This window comes from Equus przewalskii, chromosome 13 (assembly GCF_037783145.1).
Source record: "Equus przewalskii isolate Varuska chromosome 13, EquPr2, whole genome shotgun sequence".
NCBI lineage: Eukaryota > Metazoa > Chordata > Mammalia > Perissodactyla > Equidae > Equus > Equus przewalskii.
Window position 1 is genome coordinate 74774323 of NC_091843.1, and position 26776 is coordinate 74801098.

The following is a 26776-nucleotide window of genomic DNA, read 5'->3' on the forward strand; positions in this document are numbered from 1 at the left end:
CTTATTGCTGGATGAGGTTTTGGGGTTTTTTTGCTGAGGAAGATTCACCCTGAGTTAACATCTGCTGCCTATCTTCCTCTTTTTTTTGTATGTGAGCCACTGCCACAGCATGGCCATTGACAGACGAGTGGTGTAGGTCTGAGCCCAGGAACTGAACCCAGGCCGCTGAAGCAGAGCACACCGAACTTAACCATTAGGCCTCCAGGGCTGGCCCTTGATGAGCTTTTATTGATGGAATACTGTGGTAAATCTTGGCTAAATAGGACCACCAACAATTTTTCCCCTCTCTTTATGTTCGCATCTCTTATGCCTTCCATGAAGAGTCAGAATCTAGTTCCCATAACCTTGAATCTGGGCTGGCTGCATGACTTGCTTTGACAACAGAATGTGATGCAAGTGCCATTCCAGAGCTTCTAATCCCAGCCTTAAGAGACCTGCAGCTCCTACTTTTACCCTCTTGGAATTGTTGGGGAGGAAAAATTTTCCCTTCTTCCCTTCTAGCTTTGTTGGCTGGTCTAATAATAAAATTGACATAAGACATTAATAGGAGAAGAAATTAATTATGTATATATACAGCAGCCCCACAAAGACATGAGACTCCAAGGCAGCCAGGTAATTGAGGCTTAAATACCATCCTGAGCCAAGGAGAAGGGGTTATGGGTCTGGGGCTTCAAAGAGGAGGAAGAAATTTCACAGGAAAATGAGAATGCAAATGTTTGGTAAACAAATGTTTGCCTTGCCGTGCAGATAAGTCTTTCTGATATAAAAAGTTATCTCTGGTAGCAGCTCTCTTGGTGATATGGGCCCCATATTGAAATTCTTTTAGGCAGTTAAGGGAGAGGTAATAAAGCTTTTCCCAAGGTTGTTGGGCCTTAATTGCCTTTAGCTGAAAATAATCTACATGCTAAAATGCCACTTTTTGGGGTGGCATATTCTGCTCCCTGCCAGCATCAAAGCTCCATATGCAGAAGCTCAGACCTGGACATGGAGAGAGAGGCTTGATCAGCGCCCAGCTCTGTAGCCATCCCAGATGAGGCACCACATATGTGAGTGAAGCCATCTTGTTTTTTTTTTTTTCCACCACCTGAGCTCTCAACTGAAGTTGTACCACACAGAGCAGAGACTAGCTGTCCATAATGCATCCTGGCCGAATTGTGGAAGGGAGAGCAATTAAATGATTGTTGTTGTTTTAAACAATCTTTTGAGATATAACTCACATGCCGCAGAATTCACTAATTATAAAATTCAACAGTTTTTGGTATATTCAGAGACAAGTACAACCATCATCACACACAATTTTAGAACAATTCAATCACCTCAAAAATAAAAGTTTGTACTCTGTAGCTGTTATCCCGCTATCCCCAATCTCTCCCCAGCTTTAGGCAACTGTTAATCTCCTTTCTGTCTCTATAGATTTACCCCTTCCAGCGATTCATATGAATGGAATCATATAATACGTGGACTTTTGTGGTTGACTTTTCATTTAGCATTATGTTTTCAAAGTCTATCCAAGTTGTAACATGTATCAGTACTTAATTCCTATTTATAGCTGAATAATGTTCCATTGTATGAATATACCACATTTTCTTTATCAGTCAGTCTCTTGATAGATATTTAGATTGTTTTGTTGATTTGCTTCAACTTTTTGGCTATTATGAATAATGCTGCTGCAAGCATTCATGTAAAAATTTTTCCCTCGATATATATTTTTATTTCTTTTGTATATCTATATGTGGCATTAGAAGACAATATGGTACTATATGTTTAATAATTTGAGGAACTGTCAGACTCTTTTCCAAGGGGCCTTACTATTTTACAATCGCACCAGCAGTCTATGAGAGTTAAAATTTCTCCATGTTGTCACCAATACTTCTTACTACGTGTCTTCTTTATTATAGCCATGTTGGTTGATGGGTGAGAAGTGGTATGTGATTGTGATTTTGATTTGCATTTTACTGATGTTAATGATGTTGAGCATATTTTCAGCAGCTTTTTGTATATCTTTGGAGAAATGACTATTAGATCCTTCTCCAATGTTTTAATTCGTTATTTTTCTTTTTCTTATCTAGTTGTTACAATTCTTTATGTATTCTAGATACAAGTCCTTTATCAGATATGTAATTGGGAAATATTTTATCTTGTTCAACTGGTGATCTTTTTCACTTTTTTGTTGGTGTCTTATGAAGCAGAAAAGTTTTTAATTTTGGTAAGGCCGATCTTATTCATGTTTTTGTTGTTGCCCATGATTTTGGTGAGATGTCAAAGAATCTTGCAAAATCCAAGAAGATTATGAAGATTTATTCCTATTTTTCCCCTTGAGTCTTACAGTGTTGGTTGTTACATTTAGATATTTGATCAGTTTTGAATTAATTTTTTTGTATCATGTAAGAAAAGGATCTACTTTCATTCTTTGCATGTGGCTATCCAGTTGTCCCAGAACCGTCTGTTACAAAGACTATTTTTTCCCAGTCAATGTTCTTGGCATCCTTGTCAAAACTCAACTGAACATAAATGTATGGATTTATTTCTGGTGTCTCACTTCTATTCCATTGAAATATATGTCTGTCCTTGTGCCAATACCTCACAGTCTTGATTATCATTGCTTTGTAGAAAGTTTTGAAATCAGAAAGTCTGAGTTCTCCTACTTTGTTCTTTTTCAGGATTGTTTTGGCCATTATGCATCCTTGCAATTTCATATAGATTTTAGAATTAACGTCAATTTCTACAAAGAAGTCAGCTGAGATTCCAGTATGGATGGCATAAATCTGTACATCAGCTTGGGGCATGTTGCCACTTTAATGTTAAGTCTTTTGACTCACTCTTAAACATAGGACTTTTTTTAAATATAATTAGATTTTTTAAAAGTTCTTGTAAAAAAGTTTTGTAGTTTTGAGAGTTTAGATTTTGGTTTCTTTTGTTAAATTTATGCCTAAGTATTTTATTATTTTTGATATTATTGTGAATAGACTTGTTTTCTCAATTTGCTTTTCAGATTGATCATTACAAGTATATAAAAATACAGTTGGTTTTTATATATTGATCATGTATCCTACAACCATGCTGAGTTCATTTATTAATTCTAACAGTTTTCAGAGGATTCCTTAGGGTTTTCTATGTATAAGATCAATATATAAGATCTTGTCGCCTGTGACTAGAGTTAGTTAGACTTCTTCCCTTCCAATTTGGATGACTTTTATTTCTTTTCTTGCCTAATTGCCCAGGACAGAACAAAATTGAATAGAATTGAGGGCAGATATCCTTGTCTTGTTCCTGATCTTAGGGGAAATCATCCAGTCTTTCTTCATTAAGGATGACGGTAGTTGTGGCTTTTTTAATAGATACCCTTTATTGGTTTCAGGAAGTTCCATTCTATTTCTAGTTTCTTAAATGTTTTTATCATGAAAGGGTGCTGGATTTTGTCAAATACCTTTTGTTCATCTATTGAGATGATCACGTGATTTTTGTCTTTTACACTATTGCTGTGATACATTAATTGATTTTGCAATTTTGAGACAATCTTGCATTCCTGAGCTAAATGCCACTTGGTCATTGCATATAATTTTTTTATATGTTGCTGGATTCAGTTTGCTAGTATTTTTTTGTGTGGTAAAATATACCTAACATAAAATCTTACACTTCAGCCTTTTTTTTTTTTTTTTTTTGAGGAAGATTAGCCCTGAGCCAACATCCACCACCAATCCTCCTTTTTGCTGTGGAAGATTGGCCCTGAGCTAACAACTGTGCCCATCTTCCTCTATTTGGTATGTAGGATGCCTGCCACAGCATGGCTTGATAAGTGGTGCGTAGGTCCCCACCCAGAATCCAAACTGGTGAACCCCAGGCCACCGAAGTGGAGCACATGAACTTAACTGCTACACCACCAAGCTGACCCCCTTTAACCGTTTTTAAGTGATTGTTGTTTGTATAATATATATTTTCCATCCTTTTGTTGTCAATATATTTGCATTTTTAATCTGAAGTTGTTTCTCATAGTCAGGTTATGTTTTTTTAAGCGAGTTTTAAACTCTGCCTTTTTATTACTTTGTTTAATACATTCATATTTAATGTTATTATCAATATAGTTGTATTTATGCCAATTTACTCTTTGTTTTCTATATATTTCATGTGTTTTCTTTGTTCCTCTATTCTTCTTTTACTACTTTCTTTGGTATTAAGTGAATATTTTCTAATGTGGCTTTTTAAATTTTTTAATGGTTCTTCACTATATTTTTTGAGGTTTTTATTGTTGTTTGTTTGTGTTTTCAATCATTGCTCTAGACTTTACTATGTACATTTCAACTTGGCCCAATCAGATTCAGATTTATACTAGCTTGATTCCAGTGATACATAGAAATGTTACTCCAGTACAGCTCTCTATTCTCTTTCCCCCTCTTTAATTTTATTGTTATATATATTGTCTTTATTAATGTTACAAACCCAACAATACATTGTTTAATTATTGCTTTACCATCTCTAGTCCTTTATTTAGCCCATAACAGCTTTGTTTCGTCCTACCTTATTTGAGCTGTTATTGACAAATATACTTCACCTGTTACATTTCTATATGCTATAGGCCCAATATTATTACATACATATTATTTTATACTATTGCTTTTTAAAATCAGTTACGAGAGTAAACAAGAAAAATATGCTATATATATTTTTATAACTATACAATTACTTTTACCAGTGCTCTTTGTTTTTTCCTGTGGGACTGGGATTACCATCTGGTGTCACTTGCTTTCAACCTGAAGAACTTCCTAATTATTTCTTGTAAGGCAGATCTACTAGCAATAAATTCTGCTCTTGTTTGTCTAGAAAAGTCTTTATTTCACCTTCACTTTTGAAAGGTAGCTTTGTTGAATATAGGATTCTTGGGTAAACAGATTTTTCTTGGGAATATGTTATTCTCATGCTTTCTGGACTCATTTATTTCTGCCAAGAAGTCAGCTGTTAATCTTACTGAGATTTCCTTGTAAGTGAAGGTCATTTTTCTCTTGCTGCTTTCAAGATTCTCCTTGTTTTTGACGTTTAGCATTTTTAATATGGCACATCTGTTTGTTGGTCTCTTTGAATTGATCCTACCTAGGGTTTATTGAACTTCCTGATGTGTAGATTATTGTTTCTCAATAAATTTGGACACTTTCACTGATTATTTCTTTGAATATTTCTTTCTTTTTCTTCCCTGTCTCCTCTGCTTCTGGTACTCCTGTTACATGTATATTTGTATATTTTATGATGCCCCACATTTTTCTGTGGCTCTGTTTGTTTTTCTTTGTTCCTTTTTCCTTCTGTTTAGTTTGCATAATCTCTATCCATCTAACTTCAGGTTTGCTAAATGTTTTATTCTGCTAGTTCAAATCTACTGATGAGCATCTCTAGTGAACTTTTTATTTCAGTTACTGTACTTTTCAACTCCAGAATTTCCTTTTAGTCCTTTTTTATAATTTCTATCTGTTTGTTGATATTCTCTATATGGGATCACATTGTCATCATACCTTCCTTTACTTCTTTAATTATGCTTTTCTTTAGTTTGTAAACATTTATAATGTCTACTTTGAAGTCTTTTACTATTAAATCTGACATCTGTTTACTCTCCCAGAAAGTTTCTGTTGCCTGATTTTTTCCCCCCAGTGTATGGGTTATACTTTCCTGTTTCTTTGCAGACTTCACAATTTTTTCTTGGAAACTGGGCATTTTGGATACTTTATTGTAGCAACTCTGTGCACTGGTCCTCCATGCTCAAGAGCTCATTATTGTTATTTGCTTGTTTATTTGTTTAGTGAAAGGCATGATTATTCTGTGAAGTCTGTTCCCACCCTCCCACCCCCCTAACTGTATTAAACCTCTGATGTTGCTCCTCAGAGAAGTAGAGCTTTGGGTACGCCCACAGTCACCCTGGGATGGCAGTGGTTCTTCTAGGGCTCTCTTCCACTCTCTCTGACCACACCCAGCTGGTAAACTCCACTGATTGCTCTATTGTTTGCAACATTACCAGGAGACATAAATTCCTACACAAACTAATCTAATCAAATTGTGGTTCCTTCAAGGGAACAGTTTCTGAGGTTATTGTTTCACGTTTCTCCTGGCCCTAGGAGGACTCTTCCAAGCTGTTTTATTCCCTAAATTCTCTCCTGAAAATTAGCTAGCCCACAGTCTATCTGTATATTTGATACAAGCTTTATCTTTATTAGATCCATGATCTCCTCCAAGTTGCCTTTCACTACAACCTTCAATGTTTTTGAGAGCAACTTTAGGTTAAAACTTCTCTATACTTTGTTGCAAATGAAGTCGGTTCTTCTGGGAAGAGCTTAGCAGGTATTTGTTTTATGGTCTGCTTCTCCCTCAGGCAAAAATCTCTGAGCCCAGGCTCTAGAGCTAGGGCTAGGGTCAATGGCAAGCTTTTCTCTGACTGACCTCAGCTCTAGGAGCTGAGAACATGGCGGAGGGGGAAAGGCAGCAGTCTGTCATCCTCTTGGCTTGCCTCTCTTAGCCTGGAATCACCGTCTCCTGAGCACAGGAGGAATACTATCAGGGCCTCTGTGTGCTTAGTGTACTACCCCCAGTTAGAACCTACTTTTTATGACTGGGGATTGAGTGGTAGGAGGGAGCCCCCACATCATGATGGTGCTCACCCCAGGACTTAGCCTCAACAATAGGCAGCTGGGGACAGGATGAGAAATGATGAAGTCTTGCTCCTCCTGGGAAGAAAGCCCTCCAGCTGAGAGCCAGGGGGAGAGGGAGATGTGTGTTCTTGCGCAGCAGTCTTAGTTCAAATACCACCAACTCATCTTTCTTACTGAATTTTTATAGATTTTCTTGAATACATGTTTCTTCATCCACTGTTTGCCTTTAGGACCATTTCCAGAGGCTTCCCATGTTTGTATTAATTTTATAAATCTACCAGTTTCCCTGGGGACTGGGTCAACAGAATTTCTCATGCTGTCATGCCAGAAGTCAATTTCCTGTTGTTGTAAACCACTAAGTTTTGAGGTGGCTTAGAGACACTAATAGATATTTAACATAGGAAGTGACAAGATTGGAGGGATAATTTGGTGATATAGGCACAGGAGGGGGAAGTGAAATTACAGAGAGTGGGCAAGTTTGTGATCCAAAGTAGAGTTGAGGGACTGGGTTGTGATATGTGGGTGAATAAAAACTCCTTTTGGGGGGCAGGAGGCGATAAATACTGGGAAGATTTATAGCATAGGCTTTAAAAAATAGACATATTTTTATTTTTTATTTTTTTGAAGTAGGCCCACCGAGAAGGAGAGTGGACAAGGTGAGTATCCGAGGTTTTCCTCTGACTGGGAAAGCAGTGTTGACCATGTTTAAATTTGGTGACTGAAATTTATGGTAGTCATAGCAGTGTTCCTGCTTATGTTATGCTCTTCAAAGCAGAGGTATGGGAAATAATTTGGATTATTTCTGGGTTGGGATTTCTCCAAGTAGGTATGATGTAAACGTATGGGCAAGAGAATTTAGGACATTGATTTAAAGAACTGACAAATCATGAATCTTGGGATATACTTTTGATATAAAAATGAGTATTTATGAATAGGAAGAAAATTGAGGCGTCCTTGCACTCACGGTTCCAATGAGGTCAAAAGAACAGGTGTTGGGGAAGAACGTAATCAGTGACCTGAAATAAAAGGAGGTTGTTGGAGATTAGTTCATTTGATTTGATGACAAACTCAGGGTTTGATCACAAGAATGTATAGATGAAAGAGAGAGAATGAAGTCAGTGGAAGGGAGAAAGACAAAGAAATGAGAAATTTTTAAGTGTGTCATCCACATTGAAACCTTTAGGATGATGGCTGGAGTTGGCATAGAGAAGAAAACAATGAGCTGTGCTACAATGTGTTAAGCAAATGAAGAGAAGGACCAGGGTATCAGCAGATGGCAGCAACAAGGGATAGACTCTAAATTTCTAGTGGCATGAACTACGAAATGATAGTGTTGTTTTAAGTCTAACTATTCATTGTTATAGAATTGGTTTAGTAGATTAGGATTTTTCAGGCATTAAAATAATATAGTTCTATATTTGTAACATAGAGAACTTCCTATTACTATATCAGAACAGCATGTATAGTATGATTTAACTTTTATAAAATCATGAGTCAAACCAGAATAATATAGGCAGATTTGGTTAATAGTGAGACTGTTTACACAGTGAGACTGCTGATTTTTTTCTCTCACTTTTATTGTTTAAAATATAATGAGCACATATTATTTTGAAATTCAGCAAAGAACTAATAAAGCCCACCTTTATTTTGGAAAACAAACTATAATTAACTCTAATATTTCATCAAACTGGTTATTTATTTTATCCATAGGAAATGCAAGTTACAATTAGGAGTCATCTATACAGCTCTGTGTAAATGTACAATAAGAAAATAGACAAAAAGTGTCTCAGGGAACTGAATACGCCAGAGTCTCAAGAAAATTCATATACATATTACTCAAAAATTAATAAATTTGAGCATCATTTTTGAACATGAGCTTTGCATTTGAGAAAACTTGAACATGTAAATGTAGAAATTTATTACTTCCTCTATTTTGCAACTAAAAATGTACTTTTCAAATTACTTTTTGAAATGTAAATTTCAAACAATTTTAAAAGTAATCAGATTGTTTCGTGTCTGTCAATGAATGTGGAAAAAACTAATAACCTAAAAGAAATTAGTTATATTCTGGATTCAGGTAATTTAGTTACATACTCAGAATGAGATTACACAGAAAAGAGATTACAAATTCTAACAATACTGAAAACTAGGACTGGCAGTCACAAAGGTGAGAGTTTCCAAAAAGAAAAGTTTGGATGGGAGCCCTAGGGCAGAACAACGCAGTCAAGTAAGCAGATAGTAGGAAATTTTCTTGTATGTCATTGCTAATCCCTACTTCCAGGACTGAGGTGAAGAGAAGGGTTTACTAATCACAGGATGTCAAGATTCAACTATTTTCATTTGAATTTTCTCTCAGACATGAAGACAATGTATGTCAATCACCTCTAGATTCCAAAATGAGGTGGGGAACTACCAATTCATGCAATTAAGGTGGTCAAGAATAGGTCCACAACTTCCTCGAGCCTTTATTCTCCTCTTCGATGGTCTTTCATTGCAACTCCTGGCATTTCTACTTTGTGTGGGCCATCACTTCCTCCAAGTTTTGGGAGCTAAATGGCTAAGCTATGTGTTTATTCACCCATCTGCTGGAATCCTTAAAAGGTTGTTAAATTTTACCCTGGAAGAGTGTACTCATTTCATTAAACTCTCCCTTATCTGTCTTATTTCCCACTCCCCTTGATCCAGCACCCTTGAGATCTAGCTCTTCCTGTAGTCTCTCAGTTCCGGGTAGTACATGTTAGTTAGGTTTTGCAGCTCCTTTGGGGTATACTCCCTTTTCTCCTTTATCAGTCTCGGCACATCCATTGCCAGGTTATGTAATAACTTAACCTAGTTTATTAGCCTAGTGGCCAGAAATGGATGTAGAGGCAGATTCTGAGCAGGGTGCATGTAGCCTTGCTGAGGAGAGGTCTCTAAGGAGAGAGGGCAAAAGAAAGTACTGCGCAATTTCTCTCAGCTCAGAGGGTGCAGGGGAATTTGAGGATTCAAGATTTTCCAATCTATCCACCTAGATGTCTTCCTCTAATATCCCAAGGTCCTAATCAGGCCCTGTCCTTGGCATAGTGGATCCATCTGGCTTGAGAATTTAACTTCCTCTGAAACTCTACTATTCTTGTCACTAAGCCCTGGGACTGCCTTCTAGTTTTCTGTGCCCTTTAGCTATAGGAGGTGAGTCTCTTTACCTGCTGCTGAAGAAGATTTTAATTGACAATGAATAAACCTCAAAATTTTATTTTTTATTTCATGACATTGATTGCCCCCAGATAAGACAAACAATTTCATTTTCCTTATATTTACCATTTCTCCCATATTTCCTCAATACTTGATCTACTGTACCCACTTCTGCAATTCATTCTGCTACTATGCCATCCGTCTTCTTCACTGGAGAAAACTATAATGATGACACTGCTACCTTATAGCAGGGGCTGTGTGTACTCCACCCATCATCAATGGTTTTCCGTCCAAAATCCTATCTTAGCATCTGCTCCATTGGACCTCTTCTGGTACAAACTCTTGAAAATCAGAGTCTGTGGGAAGCTGACTGAGATGGGGAAGGAAGAACCAGGCAGAGGGAGAAGTTGGGCTGCAATCAAATTCATGGGGAATTCTGGAGCTGAGCTCGGCCTTCAGACTTGTCCAGAATTGGGAAAACGCTAGAAGTTTATATTCCTATATAGACCTATTATTGGATGTAGGCTGCCCTGGAAAAGGGGCATGAACTTGTGAGTCACCTCTCTTCAGATGAGGGAAATTTGTAAAGAAGGCTGAGAGAGGGCTGTCAGCTGGCACCAGTCACAGAAAATAGGGAAATAAGTCCTCCACTGTGGAAGAAGGATCTTAATGGCACATTAGAACATTTGCTAGGCACCTCTTAGTTACTCATCCTAATTGAGGGGACAACATTGTTGGGCAGAGAATATTAGAAGAGGGTTGTTTGTGAGTGTTGTTGTCTCCTCCTACTTATCCCCTCACTCCTCCCTGTACACATGCTCTTTCTGCTACCTCTTTCCTTCTGGGTAATTTTCTTTTACTTGAAACCTAGCAAAGGGGACCCTCTTTGGTCCACTTAGAGAACTTGATGTTTATCTCCTGGAGCTCGGAGGACACACTAAACTGACTTATGCTGGCTAGCTGCTGTCGGTGAGGCATACAACAGTCAGTGATTTGGGGTTAGCCACGGCCACACGATCAGTCTTTATTAAGACCCAGTCTCAAATGAGAAGCTGTTTCTCTAAAGGTGAAGAGTTATTTGCAGAGGGTGACATAGCATTGCTCTAGAACCTTAAAAGTCTGCAGGGTTGCTTACCTTTAGAGGCCCACCAGCAGACTCCGTACAACTGCCCAATCTGTCCCAGGCATTTCAAGGACCATTTGATCTCTTGGGTCACACAGCTCAGCTAGCAGAGTGGATTGCACAGTAGCCTGGAACGATAGCAGAGCCTTCCCTTGTTCTGGGTCCACTCAAAACTGGCAGCCTTTCAGATTACCTGACAGATGAGCAGAATCAGTACACCAAACCAAGTATGTATTTCCTTAAAAATTCAGAGACCAATTAGGTGATATGCCTCTTCCTTAGAGGCAGGAAGAGCAATCTGCTCTTCGCTGTGGAAGGATTACACCAAGCAGACACTGAGACTGCAAGCCCTGGGTCTTTGTGGGATTTATCTTAGACCCTCTGCTATGCACGTGTCTTACTAAGTTGCTACCTCCTTTCCACCAGGTGCAACTCACACAACGGCGTCAGTGTCGTACACAATGGGATCCTGTGGATTGGACAGGTGATTCAGGTCTGTGCAGGCTAGAAAATGATAGTGGGCTGGAGAGATGATGTAGCCCTGAAATAAGAGTGAATGTGTATTGACGATCCTGCTAACTGAAAGCAAACTACTTCTGAGAGTCTTTACTAGAAGGTAGAGAGAAAAAACATTCACTGCATCAATAGCTGCATACCAGGTGTCAGAGGTTATGTTGATTTGCTCCAGCAATGAAATCACACTTGAAAAGCAGCTGTAATTGGAGACGACATCCAATTTAGTTTACAAAAATCCACTGTGATGTCCTAAATTCCATTTTACATGCACCAGCCAAAGAGGCGAGTTGACGGGGCATGTGGTAGGAATCACCATCCTTGCACCTTCAGTTCCTTGGTGATGGGACCCGTCTCTGTAATCCCTCTGGGGATGTATTATTACATTCGGTTTGCTATTTTGGTAGGTGGAAGCAGTCCTAGTGACTTGCGTTTAGCCTCTGCTATTATAACAGCACTGTCTCCGTAGGTCAGAGAACTGATGTGGGATTATGCCAGCTGCTGAATATCTCTACTCCAATTGTGCGTTCTGGAGGTGGAGAAATAACCAAAGTTGGATCTGAGAGCCGCTGAGTCTGCTATGAGGTAAACCTGAGCATTTTGGGTCCTTAGGAATTAGTATCAATTCAGAGCCAGTGTCCAGTAATTCCTGGAAAGTCTTTTCATTTCTTATTCCCAAAGCACAGCCGTGTTGGTAAATGACTTCAGATACCTTTGGGAAAGCTCAAATGAAAAAGTTACATTATAAAAATTTGGCTGTGGTAATGTCTTCCTCAAGAGTACTTAGTTCTTTTTGCTCAAGGGGCTTTGGGCCTATGAACTGGAATTGGTGAAGGGGCTATGACTCTCTCATGTTGCTATTTAAGTAATATTTCTGTCCACCAGACCTAGAGCTTTTCCATTTAGACAAATCAAGGAAGATTTTAGTAAGCTGCCAATCTATTTCAGTTTTAGGGTTGCTACGTTCAACTATCTGACTCCAAAGATCCCCTCTGATTACGCTTTGGCTCTGCTTCTCATTATGGTGACTATGCTTGCCTTATCTGGTGATTCAGTGCTGGCCCTTTACCCCTGCCATCCACAATCTAATCATCTCCATTGTATTTGGGGAGCTCAGTTTCCTGACAGCAGTTCCTACTGTAAGTCCGGTTCTACAGAGGGTAGCCAGCACTGAGCTCTTCAAGGATGCTGTTGCTCCCCCTACACTTGCTTTTCCCATAGTGTTAAAAGAGGTAAAGAGGGTATCTCCTGGACTCTGCTGGTGGACATGTTTAGGTGATTGGTGATCTAGTTTTCCTAAGCTGGCATTCCAATATCCCTATAGCTTCCTTCATATTATAGCAAAGTTGTCCTGGTATTTCAAGGTAATTTAGTATAGGCCACATTTGGTCTAGGTTTCAGTCAATAAACCGAACAGACTTCTCCAGTCACTCCCAACTACCTGGGGTAATACCATTGATTCTAAATCTTTCTAAGGTTCTTCATCTTAAGAGAGACTAACTTCTTCAGCCGTGGGACGGATGGTTGCTTCTCCTGGCAAAGGAAGCGCAGCAGAATTTGTAGGTTTAATGTGTCCAGTTTCACCAAAGTCAGTCTACTTGTCCCAACTCCATTTTCAGGGTCTTACTCCTTCCCAACAACGGCTTTAATGTTAATATTACAGAACCCACAATTTTGGGAATCCAATTTCCACTGTACTTCAACAGGCTTCAGAATTAGACTTTTGTTTTGTTTTACAGAAATTTTCACTATCACTACAGAAGATAGTGTTTCTTTTGGGGCGGCCATAGAAGGTTTCTGGTCTTTTATCCACATCTTGGGCTCAGAATTTCAAGCCCTTCAGTAACATTTCTTTCCCCAAGTTCTTCAGTGCACTTAGAAGAAACCTCCTGTCCCAATAAGGCGCATGCCTTGTTTTCACTATCATGTTCTATATCGCTAACTACTAGGTCTCCCAAAGCTTTGCCTTCCATAGGTACTTTACTACAGGTGATGATTAAGTATCTGATTTACCAATGCTTTCCTTGGACTATGTATGTTCCCTCCACCAATGGAAATAGAGCCATTAATACCTTTAGCCTTATCAGATAGAGACCAATTCCAGATATCTTAGAGCCAATTCTGAGAACTCCTTCCTAAGGTCCTTTTCTTCTGGAACGTTGCTGTCCAACAGAAATACGATGTGAGCCATACATGCAACCTACCTCTATTGTTAAAATGTAAAAAAAAAAAAGTAAAATTAATAATTTATTTTATTTAAATCAAAAATCCAAAATATTATCATTTCAACATATAGTCAATATCTCTTCTACTGTCTTTGAAGTCTCATATGTATTTATAGATACGGCACATCTCAGTTCTGACTAATCACATTTCAAGTTGATCAATAGGCACATGTGGCTAGTGGCTACCATATTGGACAGCACATATCTAGAACCACTTCCATTAGTAATTTCTGTATTGGTCAGGGTTTGATTAAAGAAGCATAATGACATAAGTGATATAGAGTAGAGAATTTTATACAGGGGCTAGACCTTACACAATTATATAGAAATTAGAGTAGGCATCTCTGCAATGCTGTTGCCTCCACATCTGATATTGAGAGTAAAGCTGATGGCTATTAGCCATTAACTATCAGACCTCCATCAGAAAGAAAAGCTGGATATATGCAATAGGCAGGTTAAGAGACCCTCTATGATGAGCTGGAACCAACGTCATTCTCTGTCTCTAGCTGCTGCAGGGGAAACACACAGGAGAGGCTGCAGCCCTTTACCACAGACCTGCACATTCATTCTTCTGGCCCAGGACTGTAAGAAAGTGGAAGAAGGCTCCCCATGTCATCAAAGTGAGACTGCAGATCAGTGAGTATAACTGTGAGATGCCACAGTGCACAGTATTCTCCATGAATCTTCTGACCATAAAAAATGTGCCTGCTGCTTCACTTCTGCCTTCCAGATTCATGCAAATTTCTTTTGTGGCCAATATGAATCTAGAACCATGTAGTACAGGAAATTTTCGAAAACATTTCCAGCCTGGCTAAGGTGACACAGTAATAAACCACTACAACTATGTTACATTAAAAATTAAAAAGGAACCAGAAATTGAGAAATAAAATTTATGTGAAATATCACAGGGAAGATTAATATCCATAATTTGTAAAGGACTCTCACTAGTCATTTACAAAGCAATATTAACCACTAATGAGTAAGTTGAACAATGATCATTCTCAAAAGATTAAAGAAAGCCACGAAGGGTCACAAAAGAAGAGCCTCAATTCTAAGAAAGAAAATCCAGATAAAAATATATAACTAACAATTTTGTATTTTTTATGGTGAGGGTGCTGTGCCCATGCTATCATACATTTCTGAATGGCACAAAAATATTGTAAATTAACAAAATATTTTGTAAAGTGCCTCATAGCTTTAAAATGTTTCTAATCTTTACTGTAGTAATTCCACTCACATTTCTTACTCATATTTTAAAATGTGTAAATTTTGAAAGTACCCAAAATAAGAAAAGAATAATCACATAAAATACTTTTAAAAAGTATAGAAGTGATAAGCCATCTATTCCACTATATATATAGTTACAGTATGGTCCCAAGTTTTAAAATAAACATTATAGTGGCATATTTCTCCACCTGGAGAAAAGTCTTGGAAGACAATATTTTAAGATTTTAACAGATATTGCTAGGTTATTTATTTACTTATTTATTTATTTATTTATTTATTTATTTATTTGAGGAAGATTAGCTCTGAGCTAACATCTGCTGCCAATCCTCCTCTTTTTGCTGAGGAACACTGGCCCTAAGCTAACATCTGTGCCCATCTTCCTCTACATTTTATATATGTGGGATGCCTGCCACAGCATGGCTTGACAAGTGGTGCATAGGTCTGCACCTGGGATCTGAACTGGCAGACCCCAGGCCTCCGAAGTAGAGCGTGTGGACTTAACCGCTGTACCACTGGGCCAGCCCCTATTGCTAGGTTATTTTTAATTAACTTATTATACTTTCCTCTCTTTTCTAACATTTTTAAAATTTGAATATGATATTCTCTAAATTCTAAAACTAATCAACATCATTAAGATGTTGACATTAATTTAATGGCATTTTTTTCTCAAACAGTTTGGTATATGCTCTATATTGTTACAGACATTTTTCTGTCTATTTTTTCTTTTAAATACTGGATCATAGATAATGCTTCAGTGGATACTCTCAATAAGTTTTCTAAAGTGTTGTTTGTACCAATTTACCCTCCTTCTGCTAGCACTTTCTGAGAATTCCTCTTGCTCTACATTCTTGGTAATACTCAGTGTTGTCGGTCCTTTTCATTTTAGCCATTCTTGTGGGTGTGTAGTGGTAGTTCACTGATGTTAATTTGCACTAAGTAGAGTTCAAATTAAGTTGTAATTTAGTAATTAAGTTGAGCACCTTTTCATACACGTACTGGCAATTCATATATCCTCTTAAGTGAAGTACTTTTCAAGTCTGTTGTCTATTTTTATGGAGTTGTCCGTCTTTTGCAGGAGATCTTTATGTATTGGATACAAGTCCTATCTCATGTTTATGTACTGCAAAAATCTTTTCTCACTCTGTATCTTGCATGTTCATTTTCTATTTTTTTAAATGAAAATGAGATCTTAATTTTAATACATTTCAATTTATCAAGCTTTTCCTTTAGGGTTAGTGCTTTCAACGGTTAGTGGAAATCTTTCCCTACTCCAAGGTCATGACGATATTTTCGTATGTTACCTTCTAGAAACTTTACTGCTTGACCTTTCACATTTAGGTCTGTGATCCATCTGATTTGATTTTTCTGTATTGTGTGAGGTAGAGTTTAATTTGTTTTCCCCTAAAGAGATAAGTTTGATTAAGCATCATTTATTTTCAGACCCTGTTTCATTGTAGCAGTAGTTTTACCTTAAATTAGATGATTATGTGTGGATCTAAAACTAGACACTTTCTTCTATTCCACTAGTGTCTTTGCCTAATTCTGCATCTATACCACACTGTTTTGAATATTATAGCTTCATGATTAGTCTTTATATCTAGTAGTATACATCCTCTAACTTAGGTCTTCAATTCTTTTTTTAATCAAGAGTACAACATAAAGATTCAATATATGTATATACTGCAAAATGATCACCACAATAAATCTAGTTAATATCCATCACCACACAGTTGCAATTTTCTTCTTGTGATGAGAACTTTTAAGATTTACTCTCTTAACAACTTTAAAATATGCAATACAGTATTATTAACTATAGTCACCATGCTATACATTACATCCCTGGGGCTTATTTAAAGATTTTATTTTGTCCTTTTTCTCCCCAAAGCACCCCGGTACATAGTTGTATATTCTTCGTTGTGGGTCCTTCTAGTTGTGGCATGTGGGACGCTGCCTCAGCGTGGTTTGATGAGCAGTGCCATGTCCATGCCCAGGATTCGAACCAACGAAACACCGGGCCGCCTGCAGCTGAGCACGCGAACTTAACCACTCGGCCACCAGGCCAGCCCTGGGTCTTATTTAATAACTAGCAGTTTGTACTTACTGAACATCTTCACCCATTTTGCCCACCCCCCAGCCCCTGCCTCTGGCAACCAGAAATCTGTTCTCTGTATCTATGAGTTCTTTTGTGTTAGATTTTACATACAATTGAGGTCATACAGTTTTGTCTTTCTCTGTCTGACTTATTTCACTTAGCGTTAACTCCCTCAAGGGCTATCCATGTTGTTGCAAATGGAAGGACTTCCTCCTTTTTTATGGCTGAAAAATAGTCCATTGTTTGTATGTATGTATATATACTTATATACATACACCACATTTTCTTTATCCATTCTTCTGTTGGTGGACACTTTGGTTGTTTCCATGTCTTGGCTCTTGCAAATAACACTGCAATGAACATGGAGGTGCAGATATCTTTTCAAGTTAGTGTTTTGTTTCCTTTGGATATATACCCAGGAGTGGAATTTCTGGATGATATGGTAGTTCTATTTTTAATTTTTTGAGGAAGGTCCACACCATTTTCCATAATGGCTGTACCAATTTACATTTCCACCAATAGCGCACAAGGGTTCCCTTTTCTCCACATGCTCACTAATTCTCATTATTTCTTGTCCTTTTGATAATAGCCATTCTAACAGGTATGAGGTAATAGCTCATTGTGGTCTTGATTTGCATTTCCCTGGTGATTAATGATGTAGAGCATCTTTTCATGTACCTGTTGTCTGTATGTCTTCTTTGGAAATATGTCTATTCAGATCCTCTGCCAAATTTTTAAATCAGATTGTTTGGTGTTTTGCTATTAAGTTGTATTAGTTCTTTACATATTTTGGATATTATTCCCTTATCAGATACGTGATTTGCAAATCTCTTTTTTCTAATCTGTTTTCCCATTCAGTTAGGCTGCCTTTTCATTTTGTTGATGATTTCTTTTGGAAGGCAGAAGATTTTTAGTTTGACATAGTCCAACTTGTTTATTTTCACTTTTATTACCTTTGCTTTTGGTGTCAAATCCAAAAAGTCATCACCAAGACCAATGTAAGGAGCTCATGGCCTATGTTTTCTTCTAGGAGTGTTATGGTTTCAGTTCTTAAGTTCAAGTCTTTACTCCATTTTGAGTTGATTTTTCTATATAGTGTAAATTTACAACCATTCTAACATTTAATGAATCAATTCCTTAACTTCATAATATTTTCATGGAAATCTGAATATTTGTCCATTTTTCCCCATTACTTTAGTGATTGCTGATTCTTTCCTTATGTGTGAAGCTTCAATTAAAATATATATAAAATTGCATAAAGATCTCAGACTTCACAATATATGATAAGAAGTATATATCATTTAACTTTTAGTTGAAAACTAGGAAAGGAAAGAAGAATTAGTTTTGGTATATAAATAAATAACCTGAAGTCTTACGTATGAGTAAATGGCTTAGTTACAGTGAGCATACAGGTAAGTTGAATGATTTTAAGAAACATAAAAAGCACACAGAAATGCAAAGTTATGAGTACAGAGGAACATAATAGGCCGTTTTGACCTCCCACATCAATTTGTTCACACCCTTGTCTCTGTAGTTTATCACTCTGCCATGCTATGTTATCACGGTCCAAATGTGGGGTTTATCTCACAAGATAATCTTGTTATAGGCAATCTGGTTATTGAATGTCTAGAACAAAGAACAATCTTGTTGATAGCTCTTTGTGTCACTTCAAATCCATCTTACATCTGGAACCCAGCTATATATATATTTAAAAAAATCTTTCCTTTCTCAAATTGATAGTGATTGTTCTATCCAGAAGTCATAGTGTTTCACAAAAAAATTTGCTCAGCCAGTAAAGCTTTCTCAACTCTTTTCTGTTATTTTTTCTTAAAAAGGAAAAACAAAGGAACAGTTTGATTGACAGAGGATTTATTCCAACAGCCAATGTTTTTATCACTTGGAAGCACATAGAAGCCATTTTATAGCATTTTTTGAGCAACATTATCCTTTATATCCTTGATATGAAAAAACAGGAATTTTCAAGATATCTTCTGTATATAAACTTAAATGTTGCTTCCTATCATCACTCTGATGTGTTTTCCACCTGAAATAAAAAGGTGCATTCTAAGCTTGTTCATGGAAGGAAGAGACCTAGCATATATCATAGTATCAAAGGAGAACTTGAAATTTGATCTTTCAGATAATTCGAAAGACAAACTACAGTTCTGTAAGGAATACTCCCTCAGAGAAGTTTACTTACTGTCAGGATAAATGGTGTATTTGAAGGAAAGGGTAATAGCGGGTGTGAGAGCGGAAGCTGTGAGTTTGATTCTGTGTCAAGGGTCACAGGGAGGGTCTTCAGTTAGTACACAACAGAGGCCATCAGTTCAAGTTCCGAGAGAGGGAAAGAGAAACCCAAAAGAAAACACGCTAATAAGTAGACAGTGTCAAGAAAGCACTGTGCATGACACAGCCGACACATGCTGCTGGGTCTATTCTATTTGGAGTAAGAGCCCGTGTGCTGACATTCATAGGTGCTTCTTACTTTGTGCTCCTGAAGCACTTTGAACACGTGTGTGGGCTCATTTATCCTAGTGCTTTGTTTATGGCCAGCCGGAAGAGTCAGACATGAAAACTGATAGTTTCAGTGAAATTATCTGGTTCTTCTCCGTATCCTTAACATCTACCCAGCATTGTACTAGACAGTCTAACCCTTAATATTTTTTTGGTTTAAATTTTGTTTTTCTTTATTTCAAATAATATTTGACTTGAAATTACATGAAATTTTCTCCTATTCTTCTTTCTTTTTTAAATTTTTTTTTAAAGATTGGCACCTGAGCTAACAACTGTTGCCAATCTTCTTCTTCTTTTTTTTTTTTTCTGCTTTATCTTCCCAAACCCCCCATACATAGTTGTATATCTTAGTTGCAGGTCCTTCTAGTTGTGGGTTGTGGGACGCCACCTCAACGTGGTCTGATGAGCGGTGCCATGTCCGTGCCCAAGATCTGAACCCTGGGCCTCCGCAGCGGAGCACGCAAACTTAACCACTCAGCCACAGAGCCAGCCCCTCTCCTATTCTTCTTGACTAGGTTAGAGGGATGAGGTTTGGAGGCATATCTGAGAGGAGAAAGATATGATTTTAATCACACTACCTATCAGACTTTTGAGTAATGGATACTTGGTGAGGATGAGAGATAAATTGTTTAGGTGAAGGCAAGGGGTTTGGAGGCTTGTTAGAAAGGATATAAAGCAAATGACAGGACAGAAGAAATTGGGGGAGAAAAGGAAATTCTAATGGGGAATTTAAGTCTCTGTTATGTGGTACATAGTAAATTCTCTTATCTATTGCCCTAGAGAATCTTCAGTAGAATATCTATTTCTCATTGTTAAATTTTAAAACTGGAACTGCTTTAGAAGTTGCATTTAAGTACCAAGTCTTGAGTCAAGATCAGTGTTGGGTAAGAACAGAGACAATCCATAGGGACATTGATAAAATCAGTTCATAAAGAGTAAGTAAAACAGCTCCTTGATGAGATTGACAGTTAAATAAATATATAATTGTGAATACCATTACTAAGTTTTTAATGGTAGTTAACATTTATTGAGTACCTATTATATATTAGGCGTATGTTAAGGACTTTTAATGCATTATCTCATTTAATCCACACAATAGGCCATTGTAGTATTTTATGATAGTAATGGCCCCCAATGAATCACATCACTCCCTCTTCTAGTCCCTTCCAACACTGACTCTAGCCTTGGCAGTGTGACTTACTTGAACAGTATGACTTCAGCATATGAGATGGAAATAGAGACTTGAGAAGCACTTGGACATTGCAGCTTACCCTCTTGGATGGCTGCTGTTATACAAAGTGAATAAGCCTGCTCCAAGGAGAGTGAAGACCAGACATCCTAGCTGAGTGCAGTCCCCATGCAACTCAGCATTTGAAAGCAGCTGCATCAGTGAGCCCAGGCAAGACCCGCAGAATTTAATCTACAGAACTGAGAGAAATAATAAATTCTTATTGCTTCAACTCATTACGATTTGAAGTGACTTGTTATACAGCAGTAAATACTGATACAGAACTTTATACCAAAAATAGATGCTTCCTAACAAAAACCTAAATCATGCGGCATTGACTTTGGGATGAGGCAGAGTAAAGTCTGGAAATCAACAAGGACATTGTGATTGGAGGTTGAAAAAGCAGTGAGTAAACTGCTATTGGAGGATAGAAAGATGATGGCCCATGTTTTGTAGTAGTGAAACAATTGGCAAAGTTGTCAGCTTCTGTTAAGTGTAAGACAATGATTGGGCTAAGCAGATTTCCAGGCACCACATTAAAAATGCCAATTGGCTCTCACTGCTGCATAGTGATAAATAACTGATACAACCCTAGGGATAAATACCACTATTGTCACCAATTTACAGATGAGGAAATTAGGCTTAAAGAGTTAAACTTGCTCAAGGTCACTGCAATGCTATTTGTTATGGGAGAGATTTGGCTATATTTGTTTATGGATATCCGTCTTAGAGTCCGCTCAAGTGGGAACTTATTTACAATATTATTATGAAATAGTTATATATGGTTAAAAAGTTTTGTGAATCATAAACTATATAGATTGAAAAATTTTCAATATAGTGAAAGTACAAAAAGTACATATTTCTTATATATTTTATGGTATGCCCAATGGTATATATCACTTTGCCTAGTTCTTACAATAAATATTTTAAAAAATTATTCCTGACACGTACGAGTCAACAAGATTTAGTCTTACATTTATTCATCATGTCTTACATTTTCTTCAGTCTTCAACTAACACGAATATAGCTCTGGCCATGTCCAGATATTCACACCTTTAGTCCTAAGTATAGCAATAGCTACTTAAGAGTCCTCCTTCTGCTCATGTTTTCTTTCATTAGTTCGTTCTACTTGTTGAATGTTGTTAGCTGAACATCTGAAAATGCCATTTTTTTTCTCAGGTCACATTTGTGCTGAAATATTTTCAGAAGTTTCCCTCTAGCAAAATGTATTTATTCTAAGACTAATCTCTTCTCAACCTATCTTTTCTTTTCTCTCACTCTCTTTTAAATTAGCTCTATTTCTTTGCCAAATTGGTCTAATCTAAGTTCCCTGGACATGTCTCTCATTTCCACGCATACGTGTATTGTGTTCTCTCACTTAGAATGCCCTTCCACGTTCTTTATGAAGCCTTACCAGCCATTATGACCTGTGGGCATTCATAAGAATGTTGGAGATAACAAATTAGTTTTATTTAGAATGCCACCTACATCCAACTTGTTGTATCTTCCTGGGCCACTGCTTTGAAATTACTATTGTGTACTCATGGTGATGACAGCGTCCTGAGACACTCTACAGTTTGCTCAAAGTCCAATCACTGTCTTCACATTGTTCAGTCTATAGACAGAGACCTGCTACAACATGGTTTGTGAAATAATTCAGATCAAAGATAGAGAACTTTTGTGAATAAAAGTTTTGCTTCAGATCTGCTCTGGTTATATACCACAACAGATAGACAGATGCAAATCAAAGTTTTCACCTTTCTAACACTTGAATGTTTAAAGCTATACAGTCCAAAGATTCCAGACTTTTAAAAAATTTGGCATTGATGAGATGCAGTCAAACTTTATTTAAGATACTAAGGTATATTAAATAAGTATGACTGGCTTAATGATGAGGTAGAATTAGTTACCAGTACTAGAAAGAGTCATAGGGAAATCTAACTTTGCATTGCTATAAATATAGCTCAACTAGAAAAAAAGTTTGTTCAAGACAAAGTAGAAAGAGTAAATGTTCCTAAAACATTTCCACGTTAAAAAACAGTTGATAAAACTTTCACAGCAACAGAGATTTGTAATGATATCTCAGTTTTTTATAACAAAATATTAGCTGAAAATTAATCAAATCAAATTTTAGAGTCCAGAAACTGCATCTTCCAGTTAACCTGACAATTTCGGATGACATCGTTCTGAGGAATAAAATCATTTTTTACATACAAGACCATTTTGATAATAGATTTCTACTCTAATTGTTCATTTATTTTATATCAAAGCAGTGGTAATGAGAAAAGTCTAGTGGTAATGATAGTAATGAATTTGCCTGCTTAATTACTGTCACAGGTATAAAACGAATGAGAATTCGCGAATATATTCTTTACTATTTTTTAATGTCATTGTTGAAGATGAAAAAGCAAGGAAGGGGGATGGTAGTAACATAAAAGCAGGAACCACAGACAGAGGAAGACATTTCATTTAAAATATGTGGCTGCCAAATTTTGCATCTTATTACAGACTAAATTTCTGTGGCCCCCTAAAATTCATAAGTTGAAACCCTAACCCTCAAAGTGATAGTATTTTGAGGTGGGGCCAGCAGAGGTGATAGGTTTAGATGAGATCATTAGAGTAAGGTCCTCATGATAGGATTAGTGCCCTCAGAAGCAGAGATCAGACAGCTAGTTCTCTCTCTCTGCTGTGTGAGGATCAAAGCAGCCAGGAGGAGGCCTCTCACCAGGACCCAAATCAGCCAGCATCTTGATCTTGGACTTATCAGCCTCTAGAACTCTGAGAAATAAATGTCTGTTGTTTAAGTCACCCAGTTTATGGAATTTTGTTACAGCAGCCCAAGATGGCTAAAGCACCTCTTCAGAGTCATACTTCAGCAGTGGAAGTAAACCATTGGTCAACTTCTTGAGTCAGATACTGCAATCGATAGAACATGCTGGAATAGCACTTAAAATACTGATAGGTATTAAACAGCTGACAAGTTTATTGAAGAAAAAAAGGTCACTGTGTTCCACAGAAAGGCAAAGATTCTGCTGCTTCCATGTTCTTGGTCCTAGCACAATACTCAGCTCAGAAGTATATGTCTGCAAAAAGATTTTGTAAATGAATGAATGAATGAGGTTTCTGACATTGCATATAATATCCAGTCCAAATAAAAATGACCGCCTCTTACTGTTCAGATAATTAGCAACATTCAAGAACTTTTGTGCTGCAAAATGCCTAAGTGTTTGTCTTTATTACTTACCAATACTGAGGCCACAATGTTCATTTGTATGTACTCAGATGAGTGTGTGTGTATGGCTAAATATCCATGGCTTAATAATCAGAGAACACTTTGTTACTCAGCTCAGTTTGGTATATGTATACCTTTCACAGATGATCACTTTCATCTAAAGCCCTCTTTCCCTTTTTTCTTACCTTTGTCTCCCTCTGCAAATAACCAAAAAATACCATTTGGAGAGAATGGAGGGGATGCCTGATAATTACAGTTTAGTATGTAGTTGCAAACACTAGCCGAAAATATGGACGCATTTTTAATGTTAAACTTTTTTAACTATTAACACAGATGCAGAAAAGCTAATCATTTTTAACCCAGCAAATAAACAAACTCAGCATATAACCAGCACTAATATGAAGAAACAACATTATCAGAATCTCAGAGGCCTCTTCATGCCCAACTCATGCCCCAAGGGTCACCTCTAGCTCATTAGTTATGGCTAGGTTTGAGCTTTATGTGAACAGAATCATTGAGGGTATGTGTCTGTTTTCTCTGGATCAATATTATGTTTGTGAGATCCATGTGTCATGTATAGCTGCAGTTTCTTCACTTTCATCGTCATAGAGTATTCCATTGGATGAATATATAGTACAATTTATTTATCTATTCTAGTATTGGTCAACACTTTGTTTTTATTTTACTCATATTAAAAATAGTGTTTGTGCATGTTTTATCTATATACCTTGCATGTGTATTTTATGAGCATTGTTCGGCTTTTGTAAATGTTTGTGCACGTTCTTTCACAAGTCTTTTGGAGAATGTATACCCATCTATCTTTGGGAGAGGAGCTGTTGGTTCATAAAGTATATATATAATCATCTTCAGTAGCCTTAGCCAAAAGTTTTCAAAGCAATTGCCTCAGATTATATTCCCACCACCAGCACGGGAGGGTTTGGGCTGCCGTAGAACTTGGACATTTGATATAAACGCTAATTCTGATCTTTGAATCTACCCAGCCACAATCATCTTCTTTCCTCCCAGTTGTAAGTTAGAAAAGTGCAAATGGGCAAAGGTACATGAGGGGACGGGTACTTTAAAGTTCTTAAATTGTGAAAAATTGTTTAATAGAAATATATTTTCTCAAACTATTTGGTTGTTATTAATTTAAATTATTGGATTAAAACAGAGCAGATCTAATGAATTATTCAAAACAATAACAAAATGTTTATCTTAATTCTATTTATTTCTTCTCTATGAAATATCACACACACACCTTTCTCTAGATCCTGAACACTCACTCACCAAGTAAATAGTCATTTTTGGTGCTCTACTAAAAGCCCCCACAGGAGAAAAAAACACAATACATATTCATAAACAAACAAAATTAGAAGTCCGTGTGCTGAAAAAGGAGTGCTTGAAAAACACCATGATTTTAAGCTTTACAGAACATATCATTGTACTCAGTGTAGGAGGTGAAGACAAGAGGCAATTTATTCTGCAGCTGGTTTCGAAATAAACACAGCAAAGAAAGATAAGGAGTGAAAGAGGGATAAATCCGCCAGTTGCAAACTTGATGGACAGACAGGCTGCCATTAACAATGCTGTTGCCTTTGTAAGTACAGAGTGATGTGGAGATACCCTGGCATTTATACTGTAGACATGGTCCTTAAAGATTTTACACCTCCAATTCCTTAGAATTATCAGCTATCTCCAGCCTGTCAGTCATCCAAGCAATCTTAGATTTTTAGCTTGCAGGCCAGGCAGATTATTGACAAAGCAATCCAGGGTGATATAACACACCCCGACAAACAGCAGTGAGGGGATTGTGTTTACCACTTTCACCGCACCAATTCAGCTAAATTAATTCTTAACACTGCAAGTAAACTTTCTCTTGATAACCATTCACTCCCCACCAGTGTTGTTTTGCCACACAGCACTAGCTCTGGTGGAGATGTAATGCAAGTAATTTAATCTGGTGGGGACAAATAGAAGCAAAAGGAAGTATCTGTCTCCACCGCAAGAGGGCTAATGAGGGCATCTGTAAATAAAAATCTATGTTAGAGTTGAGTTAAGGATTTGCTTTAAGTATACAAAAGGAGGAGATTGCTAAATTAGGTCTGCCACTCTGTCCTTAATTCACCCCTTCATCTGTAAGAATTGAGCACACATAACTCTGATTACATCCCAAGTCTAAAAAGCAAAGGTAACAAAATAACAACCACAAAATACAGAAAGAAACAAAATGGTTTAACAAAATTTATCCTAGGCAGTTTTTGTTAAATCATATTTTTGCCCAAAGGCAAGAAGTTTTAGCTTTTGAGTAATAAATTCTTAAAAAGGGGTGGGGCTGGCCTGGTGGCATAATGGCTGAGTTTGTGCACTCTGCTTCAGTGGCCCAGAGTTTGGATCCTGGTGTGGACCTACTCATGGCTCATCAAGCCATGCTGTGGCAGTGTCCCATATATAAACTCGAGGAAGATTGTCACAGATGGTAGCTCAGGGACAATCTTCTTCAAGCTAAAAAAAACAAAAAATTCTTAAAACAGGGGGCAAGGAGAGTTTGGAGGAGGCAAAAAATAAGTTTTGAAGGCAAAACATCAAGCTACCCTTAATTTCAGCTGTTGTTTCAGGCGCTGCTAACACTCAGAGCTAATTTTTTAGACTATACTCATTTTAAAAAGTATGTTACACATTGAAGCACTGACAGAACGTCAGCGTCGTGTGTAATTGCTATGTTGAAATCATTTCTCTGGTCTTATAGTTTGAATTTTTAAAGCTACTTTCAATGGTATTAGACTAAAACTTGTATGTTTTTCAGGGGAATTCTAAGACTGTCACAA

At 37.2% G+C, this 26776-nt stretch overlaps 1 long non-coding RNA gene across 1 annotated transcript; it reads right to left on the reverse strand.

Moving 5' to 3' along the window:
• Nucleotides 1-18829: 18829 nt before the first annotated feature.
• LOC139075158 (uncharacterized) lies at nucleotides 18830-22095 on the reverse strand. Its single transcript, XR_011525279.1, has 3 exons — nucleotides 21694-22095; nucleotides 20763-20919; nucleotides 18830-19021 (listed from the first exon to the last, which is right to left on the reverse strand). It is a non-coding gene; the product is annotated as an uncharacterized lncRNA (long non-coding RNA).
• Nucleotides 22096-26776: the final 4681 nt, after the last annotated feature.